The 27,792-nt window shown below is 38.4% G+C and overlaps 1 protein-coding gene across 1 annotated transcript in view; it reads right to left on the bottom strand.

Moving 5' to 3' along the window:
* The window catches only part of Slc14a2 (solute carrier family 14 member 2), a 450,072-nt gene extending 431,760 nt beyond the window's left edge, over window positions 1–18,312 (bottom strand). The window contains exons 1-2 of the mRNA XM_028871987.2: window positions 18,070–18,312; window positions 9,995–10,103 (exon numbers count right to left, since the gene is read on the bottom strand). The gene's annotated coding sequence lies outside the window, so the exon portion shown is untranslated. The remainder of the gene's footprint in view (window positions 1–9,994; window positions 10,104–18,069) is intronic.
* Window positions 18,313–27,792: the final 9,480 nt, after the last annotated feature.

Below are 27,792 nucleotides of genomic sequence, written 5' to 3' on the forward strand. Positions count from 1 at the left end.
CATCATCCTACAGCAATCTATCTATTCTGAGAGCCACAGTGGATTCAAATGGGTTCTGCAGTCAATGACCCTTTAGCAGCTCTATAATCTTAAGTTATCTAATTTATGTAGACTTCATTCTACTTATGCAAAATATGGGAAAAATGGAATGTGTTCTTCACATAAGTGTAAAATGAAATGATTTATTTAAACTATTTAAGATAGTGGTCAGCAGATAAATAACATTAGTTTCCCTAGTGAAAGTGGTTCTGTCCCCCAACAACCATTAAAGACTAAGATTTCTGAACTCTTCCTGTTCCTTAAAGCAGGGCTTATTCACCAGCTTTTATAGACTCCCTCCACCCTGTGACTCCATAGCATGAAGAAAAACGCAGAGTAATTACCCACCATCTGGTCCACTATGCCTCTTATAGGTCTCCACTCTGAAGCCCAAGTTGACTGAGTCACAGTTGCTATTTTTAATCCCAGCTGAGCTGGGGCCTCATTCTAACTTATCCATGGGTTCTTGAAAAGGGGAAACTTGTAGTCAAGTGACAGAAAGAATAAAACTGTGATTCTACTTTCTAATGCTTTGCTCCCAGAGGCTGATGGCAAGGCAGCCTAGAAAATCCAGCTGTTGCCATGACAGTTGGCTCTGAGACCCCCCCACAGCAGCCTCTTGGTCTCCTTCATACTTCAATGATGGGAAAAACAAATTGTTCAAAGAGTCTCCTTACTTCTTGGGAGTAAGGGATTATGCTAAAACTTTATTATTACTTTAAATAAATAAATTAGTCCCTTGAGAACAAATGAAAACATGCTCTTATTAAAGTTTTTAAAGGAGGATTGAACTTGGTGAGAATAAAGCCAAAGGTGCCTGAGTGGATTGAAGTGGCTTCTCTGAAGTGGATGGTACAGCAGTTTGTGTTTATATTACACTTCTCGTCAAAGGAGGTTAAGCAAGGCCCTATTTTCCCTGTGAAACCAACTGCAATGCAGAACAGTCTGGAGCCTTGCAGGGGGTCTCAGCTTCAGGGTTCTGTCCAAGGTGACTGACCTGTCTCTGGTCCTCAATGGTAGCTGTCCACTTAAGATAGCTAGGAGAGGATATCTCCCACTTCCATTGGTCAATGAGAAAGAAAGTTGCTTTGTCGCAATCTCAGAAGTCCTAGTAGAGGCTGCTCATGGAGACCCAGCCAAGGGAGCAAGGGATATATACTTTCCATCAACACATGCAGACACATATAAGTGCATACCTCCACTGAGAACCAAGGTGGGGGTGGAGAGAACCCATTTCTTCCTCAGCTACCCATTCATTCATCATCAGAAATAAAGATTTCTCATTATGGTTTTCGCAAGTGTATTTAACATGAAGAACAACAAAAAAGGAGTTTTTCCTTTTCTTTTGTTCTAGGTAAGAGACAAGACATTGTACAGCATCCATCAAAGAAGGGGTGTAATGTGTGCTCTTCAATGAAATGTGTGCACTGTGTTGAAGAAGGGCCAACAGGATAAACTGTCTGGTGGGTGAAGTTTCTGGGGGATGGTGTAGTCATTCTGTGCCTCAGAGGTGGGTTAGGATTTCACTCCATCAACAAAAGGTAATTAAATAATATAGCAACTTACATCCAATATGTGCTCTCTGCCTGGAACTCTGCTAAGAATCTGATATGATTTTAAAGTGGCATCACTTTGCAGACAGGAGTTGTGGTGCATGGAAGCTGTGGTTTGTCTGCTGGTTGAGGTCAAGGTTGGAATCAAGCAAATCCGTTTCTTCTCAGGCCTTCCAGCCTCCCTTCACTTCATCTTTCCTCATGTATCTACTTGGTCCATGAAAATTTCATACTTGAAATACTCCCTCCTCTTTTATTTAGAAATAATGTCTATTTTCTTTAGAGTAAAACCCTGCTCCCAAACCTTCTAATATTTAGGCTATGTCTACTGAACAAATGGTGAGAATAACAGTAGAAGGATCCCACACCAATTGGCAAAGTTTTGGGTAGTCTATGTAATCACAGCTGACATCTGTTGTGCTTTGGAGCCCCTAGTGTGATGTTATACACACAGTGATGTGCCCTGTCTGTAATTGGATTCCCAGCTCTTTCCCTAACTATCTATCAATTTCATATAGGCCACTCCATCCTTGTAAGCTCTATTTTCCCTCACTTTTAGAGAAGTGGAGATAATAATACAGGCCTCACCTCTCAGAGCCGTTGGAAGGATTCAAAGCCTCAGCACAGAGTGCTTGGCCAATAGGCCTGCTGGTCATGATGGTCTGTGATGATGGGAGAGATGGTAGAGATGTTCTTCTCACATACTTCCCCAAACAGTATTAGTCCTGATGGGTTGGCAGAGGCTTTGTTTAACATGGAGAAAGCAGTAATTTTTTTCCAGTTGCCGCCTGTTGAGTTTCTTTGAGAAATGCAGTAGTTGACAGTGGGAGAGACCTTTAGGTAGGGTTAGAATGTAGAGAAAAAGTTGATTGATAGCAGGGGACATAGGAAGTCTCAAAAGTGGGTTAAAATGTAGACTATTTAAAAGAAGATAGGGTGCAGAGGTATGAGAAGGAAAGTTGGCCTTTGCAGCCTTAGTGCCTTTGTCTTGAATAACATTGTCTTTTCCTCCCCCTTACTTTCTTGCTCAGACTCCCTCAGGTTGGTACCCAAGTCCCTTCTCCAGGGCCGCTCTTCCTCCTTGTCTTTGCCTATGGTAGTCACAATCATCCTTTCAATCCATTGGAAACTCACAATGAAAATGCTCCTTTCTTGGAGTGCTTACATCAGATCTGTCTCCATCTCTTACATGTCAGTCTCGCTGTGGTGACATCACGTTGATATCAATTGTTCATGTTTAAGCTATGTGGAGTAGTCTGCAGTTTTCCATGGACTAGGCCTGTGCCAAACAAGGATTTTTGGATTCCAACTTTAGGTCAGTACAGAGGCCAGATGGAGCTGATACTCAGTACTCAAGACACATACTTATTGACCAGAAAGATAAATAGAAACCAGCCGAACTGGCATGGTCCTAAAAGTTCACTGATGCACATCCTTTCATGTCAAGTAAGTGGCTAAGTAGAATCAAAGTGGAGATGTTTCCAGTCCAGAATCATAGTCAGTATCGCAGCCAGACTCATGTGGCTCTACTCAGCACATGGGAATTGTAAGCTTTCTTAGAAAACCAACCCGAAATTTCCATCCCTCCCACTTCATATCTTCATCTTAATGGAAATTATGAGCTTTGTTGTTTAATTGGGAAAAGAGCCCAAATTACATGCTCACTCTTGATCTACTGTGGGCCTTCCAAACTGCCTATTTTGAGGATGTGAGCTCTCTGGCCTCAATTTTTATATTTTGTTTCACTGTGCTGAAATTCCTGCAGTTTCCCTAAAGTTCCTATTGATGGATGTGCATGTTTCCCCCATAATTTACTTCCATTGGCTAATAATGTAAATTAGCCAATAATGAAGTAAATTCACCTTCTTGGGATTTGTCTTTAAGGTCATTATCTATATGAACCTTTACTGATTCCCCCAAGATTCTGATGTAGCCACCCAATGCTGCTCTATGACTGGATGTTTTCTGCTGAGAATCAGATTAGACCATTATTTTGGAGCCTTTATTACATTACACTGGAATTTTCTTCTCATTTTCCCACCTTTGGTCCCCCACGACACATTGAATATATGGGCTACATCTTCCCTGGCATGCTCCTTGGGGAAGACCCTTACTCCTAAGCCAAGGATTCTCAAGTGTGTTTTAGAAATGGGTTGACATATTGATAAAACCCTGACTCCTTGGCTGTAGTTACTAACTGGTCTGGTAGGGAGCACTTACTGAACTTGAATCAATCACAGTGTCCTATTTCCACTGATGGTTGATCCATTGGAGACTATCTGATTCCAAATAGCAGAGTCAGAGGCTTATCCATGGGAGTTCCAAACCCAAGCAGCTAGGGAAGGCAATCATTTTCCTCTTTAATTATGTACTAAGTATTTTGGGGTCAAGCTGCTGGAAATCGATGGCCCCCTCCTACATGAGTGGTTGTGGAATACAACACATAATAAGAGGAACAAAGATGACATTTAGAGGAAGGGAATCTTAACCATGTTTGAGTTATCCATTTTCCAGTCTAGTATCACCTCTACCAGTTACATAGTTTGATCAGACAACCCTGTTATGGGCTAAGTTATGCTATACCAAAATTCCTGTGCTTGAAGCAGGCATACCTTGAAAAGAGTGTCTAAGTTCAAAGGAGGCCACTAAGGTGGGTATTGGTCTAATATGCTCGGTATTCTAGTATAAAATATTTTTCTGCATACAGAGGAGATACCACGGATAGATATACTTAGAAGGAAAGGTCATTTGAAGACACAGAACAAAGGTGGCCATCTGCACACAAAATAATGAGGCCTTGGGAACAAAACTGGACAAACAGCTAACTTTAGATATCTAGTCTCTAGTCTTGGAAGACAAATTTCTGTGATTTAAACCAGCTGATCTGTGAATCTCTGGATGCAGCCCCAGAATTAATATGGATCTCAACATTCCCTTCTATTTGTTTAAATTAGTTTAATATTGCTCTCTAAATATTGTAATAAAAGGACACAATAACATGTCAAATGCCCTAAGCAGGTTTCATGGTTGAGTATATTCCAAATGGCTTCATGTCCTGTCTCAAGGCTCAAGGCTCTGACACAGGGTTATAACAGGTTCCTTTACAGACTCATTTATGAGTCAAGATCAAACCTGAATTAGATAAGTTTGAAATTCTGCCTCAGTATGATGAATTAGTGGTTGCCTGAAACATTCTGCTTGCTAAACAACTTTTCCTCCTAACAGAATCCAGAAGCCTAGGACTAAGGAATGATGAAACTCAGTTTCTGAGCAACAAAGGTCTGGATAACTATAAATGAAAAAAAAAAAAAAGGACTTGGTATTAATTTCTCAATAGTATTTGTGTCATACAAACTTTCCTATCAGATGAGCCCAGTGCAGGTAGCCACTGGTCTCAGACCAGGTGAACTTCTTCAATCAGACCTGAAAGACACTTTTTTCCTAAACTCTAAATGAGCTACTTGTCAACTACCAAGATCAAGTTCTTTCTAGCTCTATTATGTGTGACTTCATCTGGTATATCAGTATCATTTATTTTTCATCTGATTATGTCCTCTAAGTTCCAAGTTATACCCTTATTTATTCATTAAGTAACTACTGGCTATTAGAAACCTCCAAGTTCCCTGACTATATTAACTTGGCTGCTTGAGCTAAGATCCCAAATGTTCACTGTCTACAAGCACAGGCCTTGGAGATTATTCTTAAATCTTGGATGGATCATGGTCTATTCATGTTTGATTTTCCTTGTTGGTGTCTTTTCCTCCTCTGTGGTCTTCATCTACTACCATTCATTCACTCCATTCCATTGCAGGAAATTTTCTCCTACCTAAAATTTAGTTGCTGGACGCATTCTATTTCCTCATAGATAATACCCACATTGCTTACTTAAAATCAAACTAGAGGTGCATGCTCTGGGAATTTGGGGAGATGAAGATTAACAACAAAGAGGAAAACAGACACGAAAAGACACTGAAATAGGGCACTGATTTTGTTGTTGTTGTTGATTTTTATCGCTCTTTGTTCTTTTGAAAACGCATCTTTCTCCAAGGATCTGCGTGTTTCACCCTTAACTTTGATGATTTCTTCCACCTTTCCATCTCCTTCCCATCTTTACCATGTTCCCACTTTGGGATCTATGGGTAATAATTAGTGTTCTGCAGTGAACCTACTACTAACAAAGGCCTTCACTGCCTTCATGCATGTCTTCCTTTAGGGAGCAAAGGGTTAGGAAAGATCTTTCTTTAAACAGCATTGTATTTAAATACATTTATTCAAATAACATAACCATGCTTTCTGCAAAAAAAAAAAAGCAGACAACAAATACTGAAATTATTTACTGCATCAATTTTTCAGTTCTTTATGTAGACAAATACGAGTGTAGCTAAAGAATTCTCAAGAAAATAGCAAATGAATTCTCTGACTGTGAGTGTAAATGCTTTTGTCCTGAAAATGGGAAAATTGAGGCAATTTTTTTTTTTTTTGGTTTGTGGATCACAATTCTCTCAGTTCATCTCAAAAGGAACTGAGATTCTGCACTCTCAGATGCTCCCATCTCTGTCACCTTCTTAAACATTTTATCTTGTTTTAATATGAACATTTCAAAGTATTACAAAAATAACAGCTAAACATGATTCTGAATTCAGACGTCCTTGGGAAAGAAAGACTTCTTTGAAGGAGTGAGAGTCCTTAGAGAATTCTAAATGGTTGTGCATCCAGAGGCTCTGGGACGGCTGCCACTGGAGGCAACACTCACAGATTTCTCTGACCTCCCAGGCCCCTTTTGTGAAGAGCCTTTTTTAAGGTTAGTGATCTGGTGACACTGAGTTGACATTGCTAAGTCATTTCAAAGACTTAGAAGAAAAGAAGAGTTAAAATACATTCAAAATGTTTTTTTTTTAATGCAGGCTATTATTTTTACTTGTCCTCGTAACTAATAAATGTCTCTGAATAAATACTTCTTCTGGTTGGAATCATCTGGCAGATTCTTTTCAGTACCATCCATATTCAGGCTCTTTAAATTATATAGTCACACATTTTACAATATAAAGAAAATCTTGTTACCAAAAATACCAAAAATATGGACATAGATGCTATGATGTGGTAAAGAACATTTTGCTTGCTCCAAGCCCTGATTGCTACCCAAATAAAATGCTTTGTATGGTAACAAATAATAGTGTTTTTCCTCAAAGAGGAAGGGAATTCCGACCCATGCTACAGGGACCAAAGTTGAAGACATTTTCCAAAGTGAACTAAGCTAGACACAAAAGGACAGATATGAAATCTGTGCCATGATTTCATCCTGATAGTTGCTTAGAACATTCACATTCTTAGAGACAGAAAGTGGAATGGTAGTTACCCGAGACTGGGAGAAGTAGGGAATGGGAAACTACTATCTTATGATTATGATTGTAATTTAATAATACTAAAAGGCTCTAGAGGTGGCTGCTGCTGGTGGTGGTAGCACAATAATGTGACTGTACTAAATGCAATTGACTTCTGCATTTAAAATGGCTGAAGGGATAGATTTCCTATTATGCATCTTTTACCACAGTAAAAGAAATAACTTGAGATGACAACCCTACAGAAGTCTCCTAGAAAAGAAGGGTGACTCTAACTTCAGGAGGTCATGTCAGCTTTCCCAAGACACATCCAGCCACACTAAGATGAACCCTAGAGATACCTCTTGTGAAAGGGGAAATATCCTTGACTGAATATTTTATATTTCAAATCCACTAAATATTTTGCCCCAATTAAATCTAAGAAGATGCTCTACAATGAAAAAAAAGATGAAATTGTCTTTGATATCCCCAAACATATGCTAAATGAAGTGAAAGGCAGGAACTCTGGCTCTTGGATCTTAATTCTTTCCTGCCTCTATTTCTCCAAAGCCAAAATGAATTATAATCAGAGAGTGTCTAAAAAAGAAAAGAAAACTATAAGAGCAGGCACAGAGATATTCAAGAATTGCTGATATTAGGAAAGTCACCAGACTTTGTCCTTAAAACATTACTAATCCTTCCACAGTCTTCATACAATGTTTCATTCAACAAACTGAGAGAAATGTCTGCATAGATTAGTAAGAGCTATGAAAATGACTAGTAAGTTTTTAATCCTCAAAAAAAATCTGAATATCTCTCTTTGACAATAAAAAAAAATATCCCAGAACATCTCATAAATTGCTATTTCTCTTGATACATTAGCATCCTCTCCATGGTCAAATTCACTTCCTAAGGCAGCATCCCTAACAAGTCACCCTCTGGGCCCCCTTCCCCTCTGATATATTAAAACCTAGTTTGCTCTGAGAAGTCATCAAGTACCCCGTGTTCTGATGAGGGTTTTCGAAGTGGAGAAGGGAGGAGAATTTAGGTAAAGCAAGACAGTCCTAGAAATTGACAAGCAGGCCAGGATCTTAGTGACAAAGTTGGCAGACTGCCTGGCTTTCCCTCAGTGTGTAAGGTGAGGGGTGTAAGGTGTTAATGTTAGAACACTGGAAGAAGCACCTTAAAGCATCAGGCTATTGCTTCTTAGCCTTACCTCATAAACAATAAGGTAATTGCATCTTACAAGTATGTGTCTAGGGGGTTTCTTTTTATGAGATCTTCAGAAAAATCTCATATTCAGGATCCTATCAACAGAGTCTTTACACTTCTTAGGAAACCACTCCAGTTCCATCTTACTCCTAACACCTTATCAGGATATCTAGCCCTCATCAATTTCTCTTTTCTCTGAGTAGCAACAACTATTGTTTGTAGGGCTCATGGTGTGTGTGTGATCTGTTACATATCGTTGTTTGTTTAAGAAACATGGTCCAGTAGATAGCAAAATCCTCCAGGGTAAAGAAGTACATTCAACTCTTCTCATTATTCCCAGATTGTAGCCTAGAGCCAATCCACAGCCAAAAATGTTCAATAAACATTTGCTGTTAATGATCAGCCATTGTAGATGCATCTGAAATACAATCTGGATAAACACAATACAGGAAAAGTGCAAATGAACATCTCACAAGCAGGAAAGCCACAAAATCAATTCGAGTACTGCCTAGGCATCAAGTAAAAGACGAGGTAATGCCCTCCACTCTACTCCAGCATCTAGCATGGGGACAGATTCCACTACTTGAAATTTAGATACAGACAAATGTAGTCACAATGATTCCTGAGTTTGGAGAAGGGAATCCTAGAGACTGTAACATTACAAGAGTGCAGAAAGACCATTCTTACGGAAACAGATGCATACCATTGATGAAGACCCTCTTTGTAAGCCAGTTACTTCAAGTACAACAAAAGCATGGTGCGTTTCCTTCCCAGTTCCCCCAACCTAGAGACTGACAATCTGACTTCCCTCAGGATATGGAGGAGGCCCAGCATTTACCACATGAGGAAAGGAAGAGGAAGGCAAACTTTGTGCATTCAACCTATGCCAAAACAAACCCAGCCCTTTCAAATGAGTTATGCTCTTGTCATGTGCATCAAGTTGAGTATGTTCATATGCTTCTAATTTATGTGCACAGGGGACAAAGGTAGAACACGATGTCTGGCACAGATGCTGTCTTCTTCCACAAGATGTGACTCATATGAGTAGTAGAAATCTTGTGATGAATATATTCCAGTGACCACGCTCATCTCTAATTCTCATCTATCTGCTGTCTACTTAGTTCCCTTCTCTTATCCTGGATTGTGGGCACTTTGAGATAGAAATCTCTACCATTTTTTATTGGACGTACTGGGAACAAGCTAGCATAAATATAGGAATTGTATGACACAGTGGACTAATCTATTAGACCAATCCAAATGTCTCTGGATCTTGGTGGTGGGCATTTGGGACAGGTTAATAGGAGAATGAGCAACACTAGTTTTCTACCCTACTTATATGTTAAATGAGAAGCCTAAATAGGATAATTAATTTGTCTGGACATTTCATTCAAACATTGCTAATAGTTTGAGTGATTTTCTATAGCATTTATTAGCTCTTCAGACCAATTAACTAATCAAGATGACATGAATTTCTTACTTCATCCATGACTACACTTCTAAGTCATCTTCAAGCTTTTGAAGGGGATAACACACGTGCACAATAATCATCTGTATAGGTACAACTGCAATGGCCTGGGTTTTCTTCGCTATTATCCCATGAGTTAATCAAAGGGAAGTAGAAACAATTTCTGCAATCAAACTTGGCTTTCTTCATGACCAAAAGAACAGCAATGGCACCCCATCTTTTGGAAACAACTGGCCTATGGAATTGTTTGTGACTCAAAATTCCCCTTGAAAGTAAGAATTCTTACTTTTTTTTTTTTCAGAGAAAATGTAAAATGTCCCTAAGTTTAGATCTAGTAAGCCATTCTCATAAGACACACAATTATCCTTCTAGGATCTGAAGACACAGACTTATGATACTTGACTCACAGTCATTCAGGTCCAGTTATAAGGTGCTTTAAGTCTTCTCCTGTCTGTTGATAAAGGCAGCAAGATGTCAAGGCAGTGCACTCACATCCAGAACCACTCAGTAAGAAAACTGGAAAGATATAAATAGAAATGGACATCAACTTATTCAGTACAGGCATTCTTTGGGGTGGTGGAAGGAACCCCCAGCCCTCACAAAATGGTGAGTTGGAGCCATGGCTGGAACCAGTATACTACAGCATGGGGTAGAAAGTGGAATTTCCCACTAGGTGGTGCTAGGATACATCTGTGGCTTCCAGGGTACTGTTACCAGTTATATTGAAGAGAAGCATTTGGCTTTGTAAGGAAGGTTCTTTATGACCTTCCACATGGATTGAAGTGAAGCTTGATTTTGCACTGGAAGATACACCTAGAATTCCATAAATTTATGTCCTTAATGAATGTGATTTCAAACGTGAATATGAGTATATACAAATGCATACATGTAGGTATAGGTCAAGGTCAGTGCAGATGCAGACAGAGCACATTACTATAATAAATAGAAAGCATGGTGGAGAAGGAGGATTGGCGCCTGGGGAATATATACTGTATGCTGGGCGTTTCATTCACTTCTTTAATCCACCTTCACAATGACTGTGGAAAGCAGCAATCATTACTATCATTACTCTATGTTTATCAAAGAAGAAACTTGGTGACCTTCATACGGGCTAAAGAACTCTCCTAAGATCATGTAGCTATGGAGTTGTAAGGCCTGGATTGAAGTACTGTTCTGCTGCTTTTTGAAACCAGAACGTGGTTATGCATCGCTTAGGCTTGCTATTGTCTCTTAGAGTGTACAAATTAACTCTAGAAAAAAAGGTCCACAGTATATTTACACAAACAATATGGCATGTGCATTAAATAAAAATAAAAATAACATATACTCAAAAGTCTAATCTATGGTGGGCTGAAATATACATGAGAGTTATATAAATAAAATACTCTATCCTCCTTCTTTTTACACCAAGATAGTTATCAACTCCACTGCAGAAAAATACACACTCATGAATTCCATATAAATTTCATAAAAATAATTTATCTAAATAAATAGTAAGCTTCTTTTAAAACTTGATATATCAAATCCACGTGTATAAGTAATTGAAGCCTTTTACTGTTATGCTCATACAATGGCATTAAGGTAAAGCGAATTCCATTTATGTTGCCTCCTTTTATTGTAGAAAAAGCAATTCCATTGAAATGATTGATACCCCCTCAACTATGTTCTGTTTTCATTGAGGACAGTATAATCATAGGGCAGCAGCCTTTTAATTTTTTCTTGTTCTGAAACTGTACTATTTTGTAAATGGCATTTTTGTGGGACAGGTTAAATAATGATGTATATATTGGGCATTTAGCACAATGTCTGGTAAATGGAGAGTGATGAATAACAGCCAGCAATGGTATTTATGATTGCTGTAGGAGGGAGAAAAAAAAACAGAGGAGAAAGAGGGAATAGAGGGAAGAGGAGAGGATGAAGGAGGTGAGACAGAGGGCAAAGAGGAAACAGGTAGAATTGTGAGGAGAGCTGTAAGATCAAGGTGATAACTTGTAGCTCCATTCTTAGTGGTAGGAGGTTTTCTCTGGGGCTTCTGAAACCATATAAAAATTCAAATACCTGTCCTGAGTTGTGAAACTCATCCTGCTCTTTATCTCAGGCTTTGGTGTGCAGTTTTCTTTTTCTTTTTCTTTCTTTCTTTCTTTTTTTTTTTTACCTGAGATTGGTTAGCATTTCTGTAGGTTGAGAAAGAATGTGAGGAAAACCGAGTCCCTGTCAGACCATAGGACGGAAAGGCAAAGGAAGGTGAGCAGTGTTTCAGTTAGTTATTCTTTGGGCTCTGGAAAGCATGTTGGTTGCATTGTTTACAATTTTCTTTTAAAACTGAGAAAGATAAACTCTAGTGTCCTGATGCCAAATGGAAGAGGGGGAGGTTCCCTCACAAAAAAAAAAAATCAAAACAGAACAGATGGTTTCTTGTGTCTTCCAGAGCTCCCCTGAGCATTTCCTGGCAGCACAGGTCACAACCGAGGCATAGGAGGAAAAATGAAAATATTTTCTGTTGCTTTCAAAAGTATAATTCCACTTGGAACTCATCACCTTCCCATCTCAACTCTCTGAGCATTGGAATACAGGTGTGCACCATCTTGCCCAGCATTTTCAAGATTTTTAAGCATCTTGGAATGCACTAGTATTTCTCAAAATTAGCTTTGTATCATGTATCTCCAAATGAATCAGCACCAATTCTGGGAATGCTCCCTATTAATCCTAATGGTAGAATAATAATTACAATGATTTCTTCTTGTTGATGATTTTCTTGATCGCTACTATCTCATTCTAGAATCCTAACATACTTTTTGTAACAGGTCTTTTCCAATCCCAGCTTCCGTCCCTGATGAGTCCTCTGTATTCCTACTAGATCACCCTCCTCCAGTGTTGATCACCAGCTCTCTTCCTCCTCTCATCTGTTTCCGAGTTTGCATTTCGGCTTCACTCTGCACCCTTCTCCCCTTCCTCCTTCCATCCTTCTCTTCTCCAGGTTCCTAATCGACTATTCTCCCAAGTGAGCTGTCTGGTTAATTCAACCACACTCACACTCCAATCTCCGAACAGAACACCCACCTTCCTGCTTCTCCTGTTTCCACTGTCCCCCTTTCTTCCGCTTCCCACATATTCTGAGGTCTGTGGCAGCTGGCTGCTCATCCATCAGTGTTTTCCTTACAGCCCCTGTCCCATGTCTCGAACAGGGGATGCTGGCAACTTGGGTTGCATCAACCCCTGTCTCATAGCTCTTAGAAATAGCTGTCCATAAACAATGTCTCTTAATTTCTTGACATTCAACAACACATGGGAAATTTCCTTAAACTTCCAGTATGGTGACAAGGCTTCATCATTACAGAACTCAGAAATACTTTAATCACATTGGCCGGAAAAAGTAGTGCATATTATTATTACAGTAATTGAAAGTTATTTTATTGTACATGTAGACCTTCAAGCCTGAGTTTTGTTTTGTTCTGGCATTTTTATAGGAATAACTTCAGGTAGTTGTGGCATTGTCTGCTCTGAGTAGTTAAGTTTCTTCCTTGGAGGTAACTTAGGAGACTCTACAAAGACAAAGGGAAGTGAGAAGTAAAAAAAATCTAGAATCAAGAGGCTGAGAGTTTTATAGCTGCTGTGTGAATGGTCTTAAGGTAAGACACTAAGCCTCCCAGAGCAACAATTCCCTTTGCTGAAAATGGGAAGGAGAATATGTAAACCTGCATGGTTATTGTGGGAAATAATGTCACTTCTGCGGATGCCATATAGAGTCCAAGGAGCTCTATAAATGTTTACTGTTATTAGGGGAGCTGTCCTGGCCATCTCTGACTTCACTATGCCCTAGCAGAAATCTCTTTAGCTGCCCTGAAAATGCCTTGTCATGAAACGTGTGACTCTTGTGTCTGTGTGACTCCTTGAACATCTGGTCTGCCTCCCTTTTTACTGACAATCAATGGAGTCCCCCTTCTTTTCTTCCTCTTCCTCAAGAATCCTGTGGGAATTTTGTGGTTAATGAACAAGATAATGAATCTTGTTATGACATTTTCATACATAGATACTATTGTAACTCTCGTATTTTCCCGTAGAAAAGATTACATTCTTAGTATTCAAAAGCTGATTCTTAAGTTACTGAGAGCAACTGTTTAAGTGCTGTGACTAAAATATCAGATTCAGCTGCTGATTTCATTCCTGGACTTTCAAGTACACACACACACACACACACATACACACACACACACACACACACACACACAATGTATATGTTTACCTGTCCTTTCTTCCACTTTCTCTTCCCTTTTCTTGTTCCCCGTTTGTCTTACCCTCCCTCACTCTCTTCTCCCTTCCTTCCTCCTTTATCCCCACTCTGCTAACTCTCCTAGTCTTCCTCACATCCCCTTCACCTCTCCATTTCTCCATTTCTTCTTCCAGAAGTTTGTAGTATTCGCATGAGAAAATGTTACATCAACCTTTAGCGAAGTGTTTCACATCTTTCCTGCCCCAGCCTGAAATATCTATAAAGTCCTTTCGATGTTTCCAGACATAGACTAGTAGGTAGAATATACTTAATTATATGTTATTTACCAATCAGGTCCTGAGATAAACTATAACGTTAATGCATTATCTACTATGCATACTTGGACTGAAGCACATTTCCCAGGTGTTCCACAGCCTAGAGATTGATGTTTCCTCTGTGATAGGATTATTGAACCACTGGATCAGAACACTCACAAAGTTCACATAAAGACCTTTATATTTATAGTAGCTTCAAATGACAGCATTTTTCTGTTTTCCAAATACTCACAGTTTTTGGGTTATTGATCTGATAACGTATCATCAGATCTCTGGATATCCTCAGTTCCCTCAATGCACACACCTTCACCCAGCCCTCCCAACCAGCATTTCAAAATCTCAAATTATTTTTTTCATTTAAGATGTAATATTTCGACTTCCTTTGAAAGATACAAATTCTGAGTAAGTAATATACCCTGGAAAAAAGTAAATGAAATGCTTGAAATGCTCTATATGTCCAATTATAAATGTGTTCATAGACTCCCCAAACTAGAAAAGGCAATAACATAATTTATAAATAATTACAGATTAAGGCTAACCTGGGTAGATCTAAATTCCCTTTTAAAATCAAGTATCTATTGTGGTCTCTTCTCTCTCTCTCCCTCTCTCTCTCTTTCTCTCTCACTTTCCGTGTGTGCGTGCACGCATGTGTGTGTGTGTGTGTGTGTGTGTGTGTGTGTGTGTACACTAATTTTCCTGAAGGGACTTTGTTAGCACTTGTTTAATAAATGTAACTGCATTTCAAATGAATAAATGGGATCTACCCTTCTTCTACATTTCTAGGACTATAGTCTTCAGAAAAGCATGTTCTTCAGTGGCTGATACAAGCTACCCAGAGTTAGTGGACAATTCTGAGACAAGGCCCAGAATTTGACTCCACCCCTCACATCTACTAGGACAGTGATCCTCTCCACTACAGTGTAAAGGCATCTGTCACTTGTGCAGATGAAAGCACACGGTTTTCTCCTCTGTCTCCATGGAGGTTCGGTTCCTCACTGTTCCCTCCACATCGTGTTGTCAATTCCTACTCTAATGATGAACCTACATGACTCAGAGCTCTTAGTAAGAGTAGGGATCTGACACATAAATCTTCCTCCTACCCTTCTGGGCCTCAGAACTGCCTGGGCACCCTCTCTTGTACTGAGAGGTGTCTGTAACAGTTTTCTTGGTGGAAATAACAGGGACTGACTCATGTTAAGTGCTTGCTCTATTTTCTGAATAAAAGCTAATAGATTCCAGAACAGGCCCAGCCAGGTGTCTTCTCTATAAGGCTGTGCCCTTTGAAGCATTCCATCTTCTACAGGATCATTACATACTTAACACGAGAAAGACTGAAAAGATTTCTAACCCCCCTGAATAGGTTCAGTATTGATGGAATTTTAGACTCAGTGCAAGTCGTGAAGCCTTGAATGGTATGTCTTTGAATTGCACCTACTCAATCTATTTTTTTTTCTCATCAAGGGCTCATAAGCACCATAACAGCAATGACCTTTTCCCTACTTCTGTGTTTAACCCCCAGCGGTCTTCATTATATTGCTCTGTTCAACAAATGTGGATGTCCAGTTCTTTCAGCTCCTTCCATCCCCAGACAATTTACAGTTGACTCTAATAAAATGTTTTGCAACTTACAGCATGAAGTCATTAAAGATCCTCCGTCAGATAATTGATAAAAAGAACAGTGCAACCTGCTCTTAGTGTTTACTGGCCCAAAGTTCATACACCTATACTTGTAAAAACCATACCTCAGTCACCTTTGACCCACTGGTGTGAGGGTGCCATCCATCAGCAGATAGAGGTGATGCTAATCTCTCATCCTCTTTGCTATCTGACAGATGGTACTGCTGGAGGGTGGTCCAAGTCAAAACTGTAGCTTGGATGCTAGAATACAGAGAGAAACCCTTTCCACTGTGTTCCCTGCCCAGCACCAACTGGATACTCTGACCTCATTTCACATTGTAATCATGGCCATGATTGTGACTAAATGCATGTATTTCCTGCTTAGGCTTTTGAGCAAGGCTAAGAAGGCAGTTACCCAAGGCCTGTGTCTCCTCAGACACCCTCACTCACTTCCTCCTGGTTTCATAAGGTTTTTTTTTTTTTCATGAAAGATTAGTATAGATAGAGGCATAAAGCAGAGGATAATTTTTAGAAAGCCATTTGGGTAGGTACCTTCCCTAGAAATGGTTCTTTTTAAATCTTAAGCAGAGGTTAAAATTTGGAAGCTATTTTAATTTATAAAAATGCATTGGTTGAACTAGACTCAGTAAAATCAAATCATAGCTTACTTGTCCAAACAAAATTTCCCTTGACATTATTCAGTTCACCTAAATTTAAGACAACAATTTATAAACTACCTTTCTGTCGTTGTGAATGGAACTGAGCATAAAGCTTCTTAGCCATAATAAATTTACAGTACCTGTCTTACTCTTAGAGATGTTATTGACAAAACAAAATAAGAATACATGACCACTCGGCTTACTTTTAGGCCTAAAGCTATACTTAATCTACACACAGCAGCATGCAATGATACCCAAAGCCATCAAACCTCCAATAGTCAATGGAACCAGTCAGATGTTTCACAGCACTCAGAACACTGCATACAGCAGCTTAACAATCATATAACAGTGAAGATGGAACACACATCAGATGTGCAAGAATATTTTTTTTCACCTAACAGAAATCCAACCAGGCTTCACAGTAGGAATAGGGTTCCAGGCAGGCATACAGATTGAGGCTTGAATATGCCCATTTGTTTGACTAGCAGGAGTCTCAAGAAGAAGTTGATATTTGTGGCTAGGACTGTGACTCAGTTGGGAAAGTGCTTACCACACAAGTATGAGGACCTGAGTGTGATAATCAGTCATATGTGTGTGTGTGTGTGTGTGTGTGTGTGTGTGTGTATACACACATAAAGTCAGGTGCACAGGCATGCGCCTGTTTCTGGCAGCAGGGAAGGTAAGCCAGGAGGATCCCAGGGCTCATGTAGTCAGCCAGTCTAGCTGAATTAGTGAGATCCAGGTTCATTGAGAGATTCCACCTCAAAAACTATAAGGTGGACACAGACCTCTGGTCTGTCTGCCCATGTACATGCACATACTCGCAGGTATACTGGCCCTCTACCATACACAGAAAAATAAGTTGATATTTCCTGATTCAGAAACTCATTTGAATTCTTTGAGGATTTGCTTTAGATATTTTTAGTTAATTTTTTTCTGGAGTAATCACAAATAGATGACAGTCTGCTTATTATTTGAATGAATACTAAATATACTATTATCACACATGGTATATTCTATGTGTATAAAAGCCTCTTCAGTATAACACATATTCCCAGCACTAGAGAAAGAAATATGAATTATTAACATTTGCTCTTTGAGCTGTATAAAAATAACTCCTAGATCATGGCACTAAACACTCAAGATTCTGGCATCTATACTGGCTTGCTGGAAAATTCATACTATAGCATTTGACACATTCCTTCTCTCAGGTGAAATACTCTGGGAAAACTCCATAATTCATTACATTGATAGAGTAAGGCTGAATAATTAGATCATCTCCTTGTACAAGGCTACATTTTAAATGACCATTTTAACTCTATAAATTAGGGCTAGACTGAGGATAAAAGGGGTCCTGAAGACAAACTAAGAAGTCACTCTATATGAAATAACAGGTGTTTAATCCCATACTATGAAGACTCATTTTCAAAAAGCATGCATAGAATTTATATTATTGGTGAATAAGATCCTCAAATGTTTCAATAAAAACAAGTATTGTATAGAAATGCAACATTCATATTGTGGTGCATTTTGACTTTGGTGGGTGAAACAGAAAAGATAAAGAAGTTTAGAAGCCAATAATCACCCATGAACAAACAGAAAAGATCAATTTCTAAATGTTATCAAGAGAAGATGAAGCCAGAGAATGAACTAAGCCTTACCTCACATATCCCGAGCTTCGCAGTGATGGCTTTGTGTAGGTGACGTTATTACAGAGACCACTTTACACATGAACTTACAGTCTTCCTCGAGTGGTCAAGGCAGAAATCAGAACCAGCCTAGAGGACAGGTGAGTGTCCCCAATGTCTGCTGCCCTGGCTGCCTGTGTCTGTCCTCTCTTTGTCAGCTACTTTGCTCTACAGTGGGTTTGTCATTCTGGAAGACTTTCTTTTGAAGTACTAATCTCATCAACATCTTGTTCTCCTTCAGTGGTCAAGTGATATGTGCAGACCAGAGCGTGTTCTCATTGGAGGATTCGCTTCTTATTAAATAGCCAGACAGCCCATCTCAGTTCTCTGGCTGAGCCATTGGATGACCGTGCATCCCGGGGCCACCTTTGTTCTACTTGGACTCCCTTCCCACCGCAATGCTTCCCGCTTCATTCCCCCTTCTCTTTACACATTACCAAGAGGTTAAATTTTTACAAATCATATGTTCATAAGACATTTTTTTTTTGTCTTCAAATTGATAGAAGATAAGGAGGGCTCGTAAACTGGCCTTCCAGAGTGGAAAACTCCATTGGAGATCTTGAATGTCAGTACATGAGTGCACTTGATCATGAGTTTCAGGTGGGAAAAGAAAATGTTAAAAAGACAAAGAAACTGAGCACACACACACACACACACACACACACACACACACACACACAAATTAAAAATAGATCTTCAGAAGGCCAAAACCTCCAATGGGAACTGGCTTCTTTCCCTTTGAGAGGAATGGAATGAAGTTGCCAACTGAAGTTACTTTGTAACTGAAGCAACTTAAACTCCGGAGCCCAGAGTACCATCTGTGGTCATCTTCAAGACATCTTCATTATCATTATCTCAGAAAAGGCTTTATTCCCAATGCTGACTTGCACATAGTTGCTGTAAGACTCACTGGCATTCACTGTTCTCTTTGAATTTCACATAATTGGTCCCCAGATTTACCTGAAATCTTGGATTTTGTTCTGAAAACCTTCTATCAACTATGACGTTATCCTAAAGATCAACTGTCATTAAAACTCAATATCTATTCCTCACCTTTGGAAATGCAATTGTTTTTCCAAAGGTTCAGCAAGCTGTCCTTTGGGCTTTTACTATATCTATGGCAACTGCTCTGTTGTGGAGACTTGTAAATAAGCACAAGGCTTTGGAGACAGAGCACATATGAAAGATACATTGCAACAATACACATTTTAGCTTCTTTGTTTAAACAAGCAACAGTAGCTTATTAAAATTTGCTGTGGTATTCCCCTTGGCGCTGATTAAAGAAGAGTCTATTTCTTTAAATTTAGTGCATATATAGGGAAGAAGAAAAGAAATTTAGTATATTATCAATTTAATTTGATCATGTATTTAAGAAGTTTTCAAGTGATAGTTCAACAGTCAACCCATCTTTATAAGAGTTGTGTGGTCTTAAATGGCAAAGAAAGATAGCATGTTATCTTAGCTGCTTTTCCAATTTTTTTCCTAGGGGGTCACACATCCATTTTGAAAGTCTCTTTTTTCAAAGAAATCCTATGACTTCGTGAAGCCTTTTATCTATTCTTAGTAGTCCTGTGAAACTGACCAAAGAAAGAACACCAAATATTTTATAAGTGAGGATGAACAGGGAAAATAATGTCTCCTTATGTTGAATTTAGTTCACCATTTTCTTTTAGCCAAATCTACTTACTGAAAGAAATCTGGGCTCTTCGGACAAATTAATGATTTCAGGTCTGGGACAGGAAATTTATACCAAAAGACTCTCATACTGCCAGAAATAAGAGAAGGAAGGGAAGATTGGAGGGAGGGAGGGATGGAGGAAGGGAGGAAGGAAGAGGGAGGGAAGGAGGGAGGAAGACTGAGTTTAAATACGTGCACACATACACACTTACCTGCACATAAGATGGGTATGTCAAAGATATATCAAGGGAACAATTTGGTAAGCAAAATGAAGTGGGGAGGGGGGAAATCCATGGGTCCACAATGATATAAATAAATGTTTAAATAAATATTGAACTTCTTTGTAATATGTACACTAATATTAATTGGGCTGTGCCTTGGATAAGCTATTCTATTTTTTAGGATTTAGTTTTCTTGCTTGATAAATGGAGAGACCGCATGGTAGAGGAGGAATTTATATTTTATATCTCTCCAATATCTAATAAATAGACTGTAATACTTTTGTTTTAAAATAAATAATAAAGATTCAATGTTAATAAAACAAAGGAAGTCTATAGGCATGAGCAGAGACTGAAGTCTCTTGGTACCAGTGAGAGGAAAGTGAATGAAATGGTTGAACTGAGTCTTCAGATGGGTGCATATGTGTGACTGACATATGCATATGACATAGGACAAATGGGTGCATAGGAGTGATTGACAGAGGTAGGACTGTGCTCTTAGCGATCAGACCGTCCTTCCTGTCTGCTGAAGCCCAACATTGAAGATTCTTATTTGAAGATGGACCTCAGGCTATAGCAAGTAGGTACAAGCATTGAGAATGGAGCTGTCACTTCTGAGAGAGGGAAGCATCCACTAAATTGCTAAGGTAACACTTTCTGTCAATACAGACAACTGGAGACGTAGAGTGAGGTGATCACAAAGTACTCCTCAAAGAGAGCACCAGAGAAACTCCATAGGGGATGAATGAAAAACTCCATTGAGGATGAATGAAAGCTTAAAGACAGGAGAATTCTTACAGAAGGAAAACAAAATAGTGAGAAAGGCTGAAAAAAAAGAAAGTTGCCTTTTTTTTTTTTTTTTTTTAAAAATCACTTATCTTTGGATTCCTCAAGAAATAAAAAATGAAAGTGGGAAATACAACAGCAGCTTAAATACTAGCTTGGCATGACCAAAGCCATTAGAAAACAAAAAGTTGGAGAGAACCTAGGTATAGAGTGATACAATGATGGAAAAAAATTAGAAAGAAGAAAATTAAGAATTCGTGGGAAGCAACATGTGTGTAATAATAAGAAAAAAAGACAGCAACAACAAAGAATAAGGAAGAAGGCTTAAGAGAGGTAATGTCTGTTATTTTCCAGAATTCAAGAAACAGGAGGTTTTCCAAGAGCAACAATGGATGCAGACAATAGAAGAAAGAAAAATAAGCCCACACGTGTGTTAACAATGGAAAACAGACTGTTAAGTCCCACTAGATGAGACAGTTGTCCAGAGTACAGCAATCACAGTGACAGCCTATTTTTCACTAATCAAAGATCTTGTTCAAAGTCCTGTAGGAAAATAACTGTGAACAGAGACTTCTGTGCATTTCAGGAAGTATAAAATGAAGCATCTTTAGATAGTGAAGGGTGGGGTTGAGCACTCAAATCTTTGCTGAAGAAACTGTTGAAGGACATAATTCATAAAGACAAATTAGGAAATAAGGAGTATGATTTGAAAAAATCGACAAGAAGAGAAACCAGATACTATATGTATAAAAATATACAGGTGTTTATAGTAAATAAGCAAATAAATGAACTTCCTTTTGTTTTGCAACATGTCACCGTTGAGATTTTCGACCACAACAGCATGAAAACCAGGACTTGCACACATGTTAGAGAATTAATAATGGGTAGAAGCATCACAAATTACAGACAGCCTCTAAAAGACTAGAAATAAAATGCATAACTTACAAATGAGTATGAGAGGGATAAGGACCAACAAAGTTATATTAATCAGATATAGACTACTGGTGGAGTAAGGTAGAGTCCCAGCAAGAGAAATCTAAAATAAAGTAGCAGAAAAAAATCTGTACATGGTAAAGCAAATTTTAAGATAATAATTCGTGTCTACCTTTGATACATAGTATATAAAAATTTAAAACCATAATAGGCTATTAAGATACATACATACCATATATGTGAACAACTATGTAGAATATTTTAAATTGTTTAAGAAAGCCAAATGTATTTATATTTTGATTGGGTTCAATATTAGGCAAAGGGTCCAATAAAGCTTCAATTTTGTAACATCTGAACTATTTGTTTACTAAAATAGTGAGAAAGTAAACACAGCAAATTACCCACGCTGATTAAATAGGATTGAGGAGACCCAGCTATTACATTTTCCTCTGGCTATCTTCTGGCTTTCTACTTTTTAACAAAATGTATTTGGGCTGGGTTATTTCTTCCATGTCTAATAATACATACGTTTCTAAAGTGCCCCCACAGTGCCTAGGGAGCTAGCTGCGGACAAAACCTGGGTCAGCACCAAGGTTTTCTAACGGTCAAGCCGGTGGTTCTTTCCACTATACCAGGCTATTTGGTGTTCTAGTTACAATCAACGCTAGCCATTTCCTGGGGTAGACAACTTTGAAAAGTTCCTACAGTCTCTCACTTTTCATTTTTCTTTGACTCTCAATGTGCAGGTCGCACCAATTTACCCTGGAGAGGTTCTTCGGAGTCTTAATTGAGAAGCACAAAAGATTGGAAGATCTTTAAGTGAGTAGCCCTGAATAATTTCCCTTAGCAGATCGCTCTTCGGAATTTCATTTTCAACATGAATGGTCACACTTCAAGCAATGAATGAGACGCATTGTTCAGGGGGAAGTGACGCACTCATCTCTGCAGAGCTGCTCAAGGGTCCCAGAGACACTTAAGAGTGCGTCAGCATTTTCATTAGAAACCCATCAGCAGGGAAAGTGCCCGGAGGCTGCCTCTGAAATTGATTTGCTGAGTCATTGCTAAGAAGAGGAAGCATAATGGGACCCACAAAAAAAAAAAAAACCTCACAAGCGTAAACACCAACCTCTTCCAGAATGCCTCCTCTGGCAAGATTGACTCTTATGCTGACCTAATTTTGACCCCGAGTATGTTCCTTGTTGGAGTTTTGTTTTCCTGCTTATGAAACTTTCTTATTATCAGTTTACATCAATACGCTTATACTTCTCTTACTGGGTCATACTTGTTCTCAGCAACTGGATAAAACACTAGGGTAGGGAGAAGGTCTTATTGATCATGTAGCTCCTCATCTATTAATCTGACTGCTGCAAACCACAGGCTTTGAAATAGAGTAATTGAATGTGAGAGGTAACCAATAATCTAAGATTTAATCATAATTTTAAGGATAATGAAAATTTTGTGGCACTGATTTGCTCACAGATTAAAGGGTTGGATGGGACAGACAACAGTTCGTCAGTCTGCTTTTTGATTCTTTTCTTTTTCTAGAATGTATATATGATGGAGGATAATAGGTATGGAACATACACACATCCATGAATTAATGCTGCTTGGCCATGGGATGTTATTTGCTGTCGATGTCTGAAACCAGTTCATACTTCATGATTAGTCAAAGACTAGCTTATAAATTCTGCCTTAGAGGAAGACTTTTCCCACAGCTCATCCTGTCCTTGCAACCTCTGACCTCCTAGTATTTAGTATTTATTGGTTTCTTATTTAAATGTTTTCTTGGTCTATGAGTTATTTCAAGGACATTGTGCTAGCCATGGAAATGGCGGAGCTCCGGGAGAGAAGCCCCCTTTTCAGGTATGAAGCACAAGTGTCCGAAGACAGTTGAAAGTGTACAAGGCACTGGAGAACCAACTCCACATGCCTGTTTTTAAGTCAAGGTGCCAGAGTAACAGTCCTGGGTTGCCTTTCCTTCAAAGCCTCTGAGTTGGTTAATGGGGTTAGATCACAGGGTAAGCTCAAATGATTTACAATAGCATTCCTCACAGTCCTGGAAATCAAGCAATCTGTTTTTAAAAATGCTCCTTAATATTACCTTAAAGTAGATTTTGGCTTAGTAGGAAAACCTAAGTGACTCTCATCAATAGCTGTAAACCTTACATTAGTGAATATTTTCTTCTGCCATTTTGTAGACTCACACTATAGCTTGAACATGTGAAAGACCTTTATCTTAACAGTTTCAAAATTCTTCAAATGAAATTCACAAAAGAAAACATACATGTGATATATATGTGCATATATAGATATAGTTTCAGGATAATCTTTATTGCACATATATGTGTGCATGTGTATGTGTCTATTTGCATATATGTAAATATATGTATATGTAGGTACACATGTGTATGCCAGAGGATGATGTCATTGGTTGTCATCCTTGATTGCTGTCTACCTCATATAATCAAGGACAGGTCTCTTGTTGAATCAGGAGTTCATTGTTTAAACTAGTCTGCATAGCTAGACTGCTTCAGGTATTTCCTATCTTCACCTTCCAAAACTAATCAGAAGAGATAAACAATGATACTTTTTTCTGGACAAGGGAACAACCAATAAAACACTGCCATTCTAAACACGTGTACAACCACCACCTCTTACCTCACCAACTCCTCAGCCTGGAAGAGCCTCAGGCAATAGGCCTCTAGCTGAAAGGGAGGCTTCTGCCAAAAAGCCTTAGTTCCTGTCTCCTCATGCCTTACATCATTCTTCTCAGCAATCTATGAAAGTTTCTCTAAAATAGATTGCATATTGGTGCACAAAGCAAATCTCAAAAAATACAGGAAAATTAAGTAACTATCAACAATTTAATCAAGTAAATCAAAATTCAAATTCAAAGCAAAAGAATCATTAAAAATGGCCCAAATTCACAGAGTTTAAACAGCACACTACTGAATGATGAATGGATCAAAGAAAAAAATAATCAAGAAGGTAAATTGCTTAAACTAAATGAGAATAAAACATAGCACGCCAAACCTCTGAGGCACATTGAAAGCAGTCCTAAGAGGGAAATTTAGATGACTAAATTCCTACATTAAAATATCAGAAAGAATAAATAGCTTAAGAATGTGCAACAAGTGTTTAGAAAAATCAAGAATAAACCAAATCCAAAAGCAGTAGATGGAAAGAAATAATACAAACCAAGGCAGGAATTAATGGATAGAAATACACAAACAAAAAATATAGAGAATTAATAAAGCTGAGTATGTTCTTTGAAAAGATAAATGAGATTGAAAAACCCTTATCTTAATTAATGAGAAGGAAAGAAAATATCTAAATTAATAAATTAGAAATGAACAGGGAAGCATTAAACAGAAACCAAAGAAATTCATAAAAATCAAAGGGAATACTTTAAAACCCTATACTTATTTGAGTTGGAAAAACCTAAAAGATATGTATGAGTTTCTATAAACATTTGGAATGCCAAAGTTAAAACAAGAAGTCGATAATTTAAACATACCTGTAATAAAAAGGAACATTGAAAACATAATAAAAACTCTTCCAACTAAAAAGAGCCCAAGCCCAAAGACTGGGATTCATGCAGCAGAATTCTATTAGAGTAAAACAGATATTTCTCAAGTTATTCCAAAAATTAGAAACATAAGTAACACATCAAAACTCCTTCTATGAAGCCAATATCACTCTAAACCAAAGCCAGGTAAAGACATATGAACAAGACTACACTCCAATATACCCAGGATGAACATAGTTGTGAAAGTTCTCAACAAAATATTTGTCAGCCAAATATACATATACATCAAAATATCATCCAATATCACCAAGCTGCTTTATTACAAAGATATAGGGATGGTTCAACACACATAAATCAATAAATGGAATAAATAAGTGGACTTAAAGACAAAAATCACAAGACAATCTTAATAGACAAAGAAAAAGTCATTGACAAAATTCAACATGTCTTCATAGTAAAAGTCCTAGAGTTAGGCTAAAGGGAACATACTTCAATATAATCAAGTTTGTATATGACAAAGTTACAGGCAACATCATTCCAACTGGAGAAAAACTTGAAGCAATCCCATTAAAATTGGGAATGAGACAAGGCTGTTTATCACACTCACTCCTTTTTAATATAGTGTCCAAAGAACTATCCAAAACAATAAAATAAGGGAGGAAAATTGAAAGGATACAAAGAAAAACAGAAGTCACATGTTAAAGAAGTCAGATGACATGACATACATTAAAGATTCCCAAGATTCCACCAGAAAACTTCTAGAATTATGAGCACTCTGAGAAAAGTGGCAGGGCACAAAGTGCTGTGGAATGTTGCTCTGTATGTTGTGGATGTGTGTTGCTCTGATTGGTTGATAAATAAAATGCTGATTGGTCAGTAGTCAGGCAGAAAGTATAGAAGGAAGTATAAGCAGACAAGGAGAATTCTGGGAAGTAGAAGGCTGGGTCAGGAGTCACCAGGTAGACACAGAGGAAGCAAGATGACAAGGCAGAACTGAGAAAAGGTACCAAGCCACATGGCTAAACATAAATAAAATTTATAGATTAATTTAAGTGTAAGAGCTAGTAAGTAATAAGCCTGAGCTAATGGCCATACAGTTTGTAATTAATATTAAGCCTCTGTATGTTTATTTGGATCTGAGCAGCTGCAGGACCAGGCAGAAGAGATTCATCCTGACTGCAGGGCCTGGGCAGGACCAGAGAAACTTCCAACTACAACAAAGTTAACATAAAAAAATCAGTAGCCTTTGTATGGACAGATAACAAATGTGCTGGGAAAGATAACATAGAAATAATATTCTAAAAAACACCAACAGTGAAGCCCACCATAACCCTCACAAATAAACCTTACCAAGGAAGTGAAAGACATCTCAGATGAAAACTCTAAGTCCATGCAGAAATTTGGGAAAATATTGAAAGGTGGAAAAACCTGCAATGCTCATGGTTTGGAAGAAATAATAGTGTAAAAATCATCATGCTACTAAAAGCAACTTACAGATTCAATGCAATCCCAATAAAAAATACCCACAACATTTTTCACAGAGACAGAAAAGTATGGTGATATTTTATTTGTACTGAATTGTGATTTTATTTGTATGTTAATAAATAAAGTTGCCTGGGGGTCAGAGCTAATAGTAAGCCATATCAGAGCTGAGCGTTCATGGTGCACACCTTTAATCCCAGCACTTGGTAGGCAGAGCTAGGTAGATCTCTGTGTGCTCAAGGATACAGCCAGCATTGGAGACACATGCCTTTAATCTCAAACCAACCATAGAAGACCTGGAGGTCTGTACAGACAGGCAGTGATGAGGAGGTCATGTGGTTGGGTTTACAACCAATTAGAAGGCAGAACAGAAAGTCTATATAAAGACAAACACACAGGAAGTAGGTCTCTCTTGGCTGAAGAGGATCGCTGAAGCAGGAAGGGTAAGGCTCTTAGCTCTGACCTCTTGGGCTTTATCTTTACATTGGCTCTGTGTTTCTTATTTAATAAGATGGTTACTTCCACAGAAAAGAAAATCCTAAAATCCACATGATGATACAAAAGACCCTGGATAGCCAAAGCAACCCTCGGCAAAAAGTGGAATCGTAAAGGGATTACCATACTGGATATGTATAACTATAGTAACAAAAACAGCATGGTCCTGGTACAAAAACAAATGTAGATCAATGGAACAGAATGAAAGACCTACACTTAAACCCACACAATTACAGCCACCTGATACTCAGCAGAGATGCCAAAAATACATACTGGAGGAAAGCCAGCATCTTCAATAAACAGTGCTGGGAAAGCTGGATGGCCTCAGGTAGAAAAATGAAATTAGAGTCTTATCACTCACCTTGTACAAAAAGCAACTTCAAATGGATCAAAGACTTCAAAGTGAAACCCAAAACGCCAAAAGTGCTAGAAGAAAACCCAGGGAGTATCATATAAGACATAACTACTACAGGAAAGGACTTTCTGAATAGGACTCTATTTGCTCAGGAATTAATGCCAACAACTAGAACCTCATGAAACTAAAAACCTTCTGTATAGCAAAGGAAACAATAAATT

This window comes from Peromyscus leucopus, chromosome 19, assembly GCF_004664715.2.
Source record: "Peromyscus leucopus breed LL Stock chromosome 19, UCI_PerLeu_2.1, whole genome shotgun sequence".
Taxonomy (NCBI): Eukaryota; Metazoa; Chordata; class Mammalia; order Rodentia; family Cricetidae; genus Peromyscus; species Peromyscus leucopus.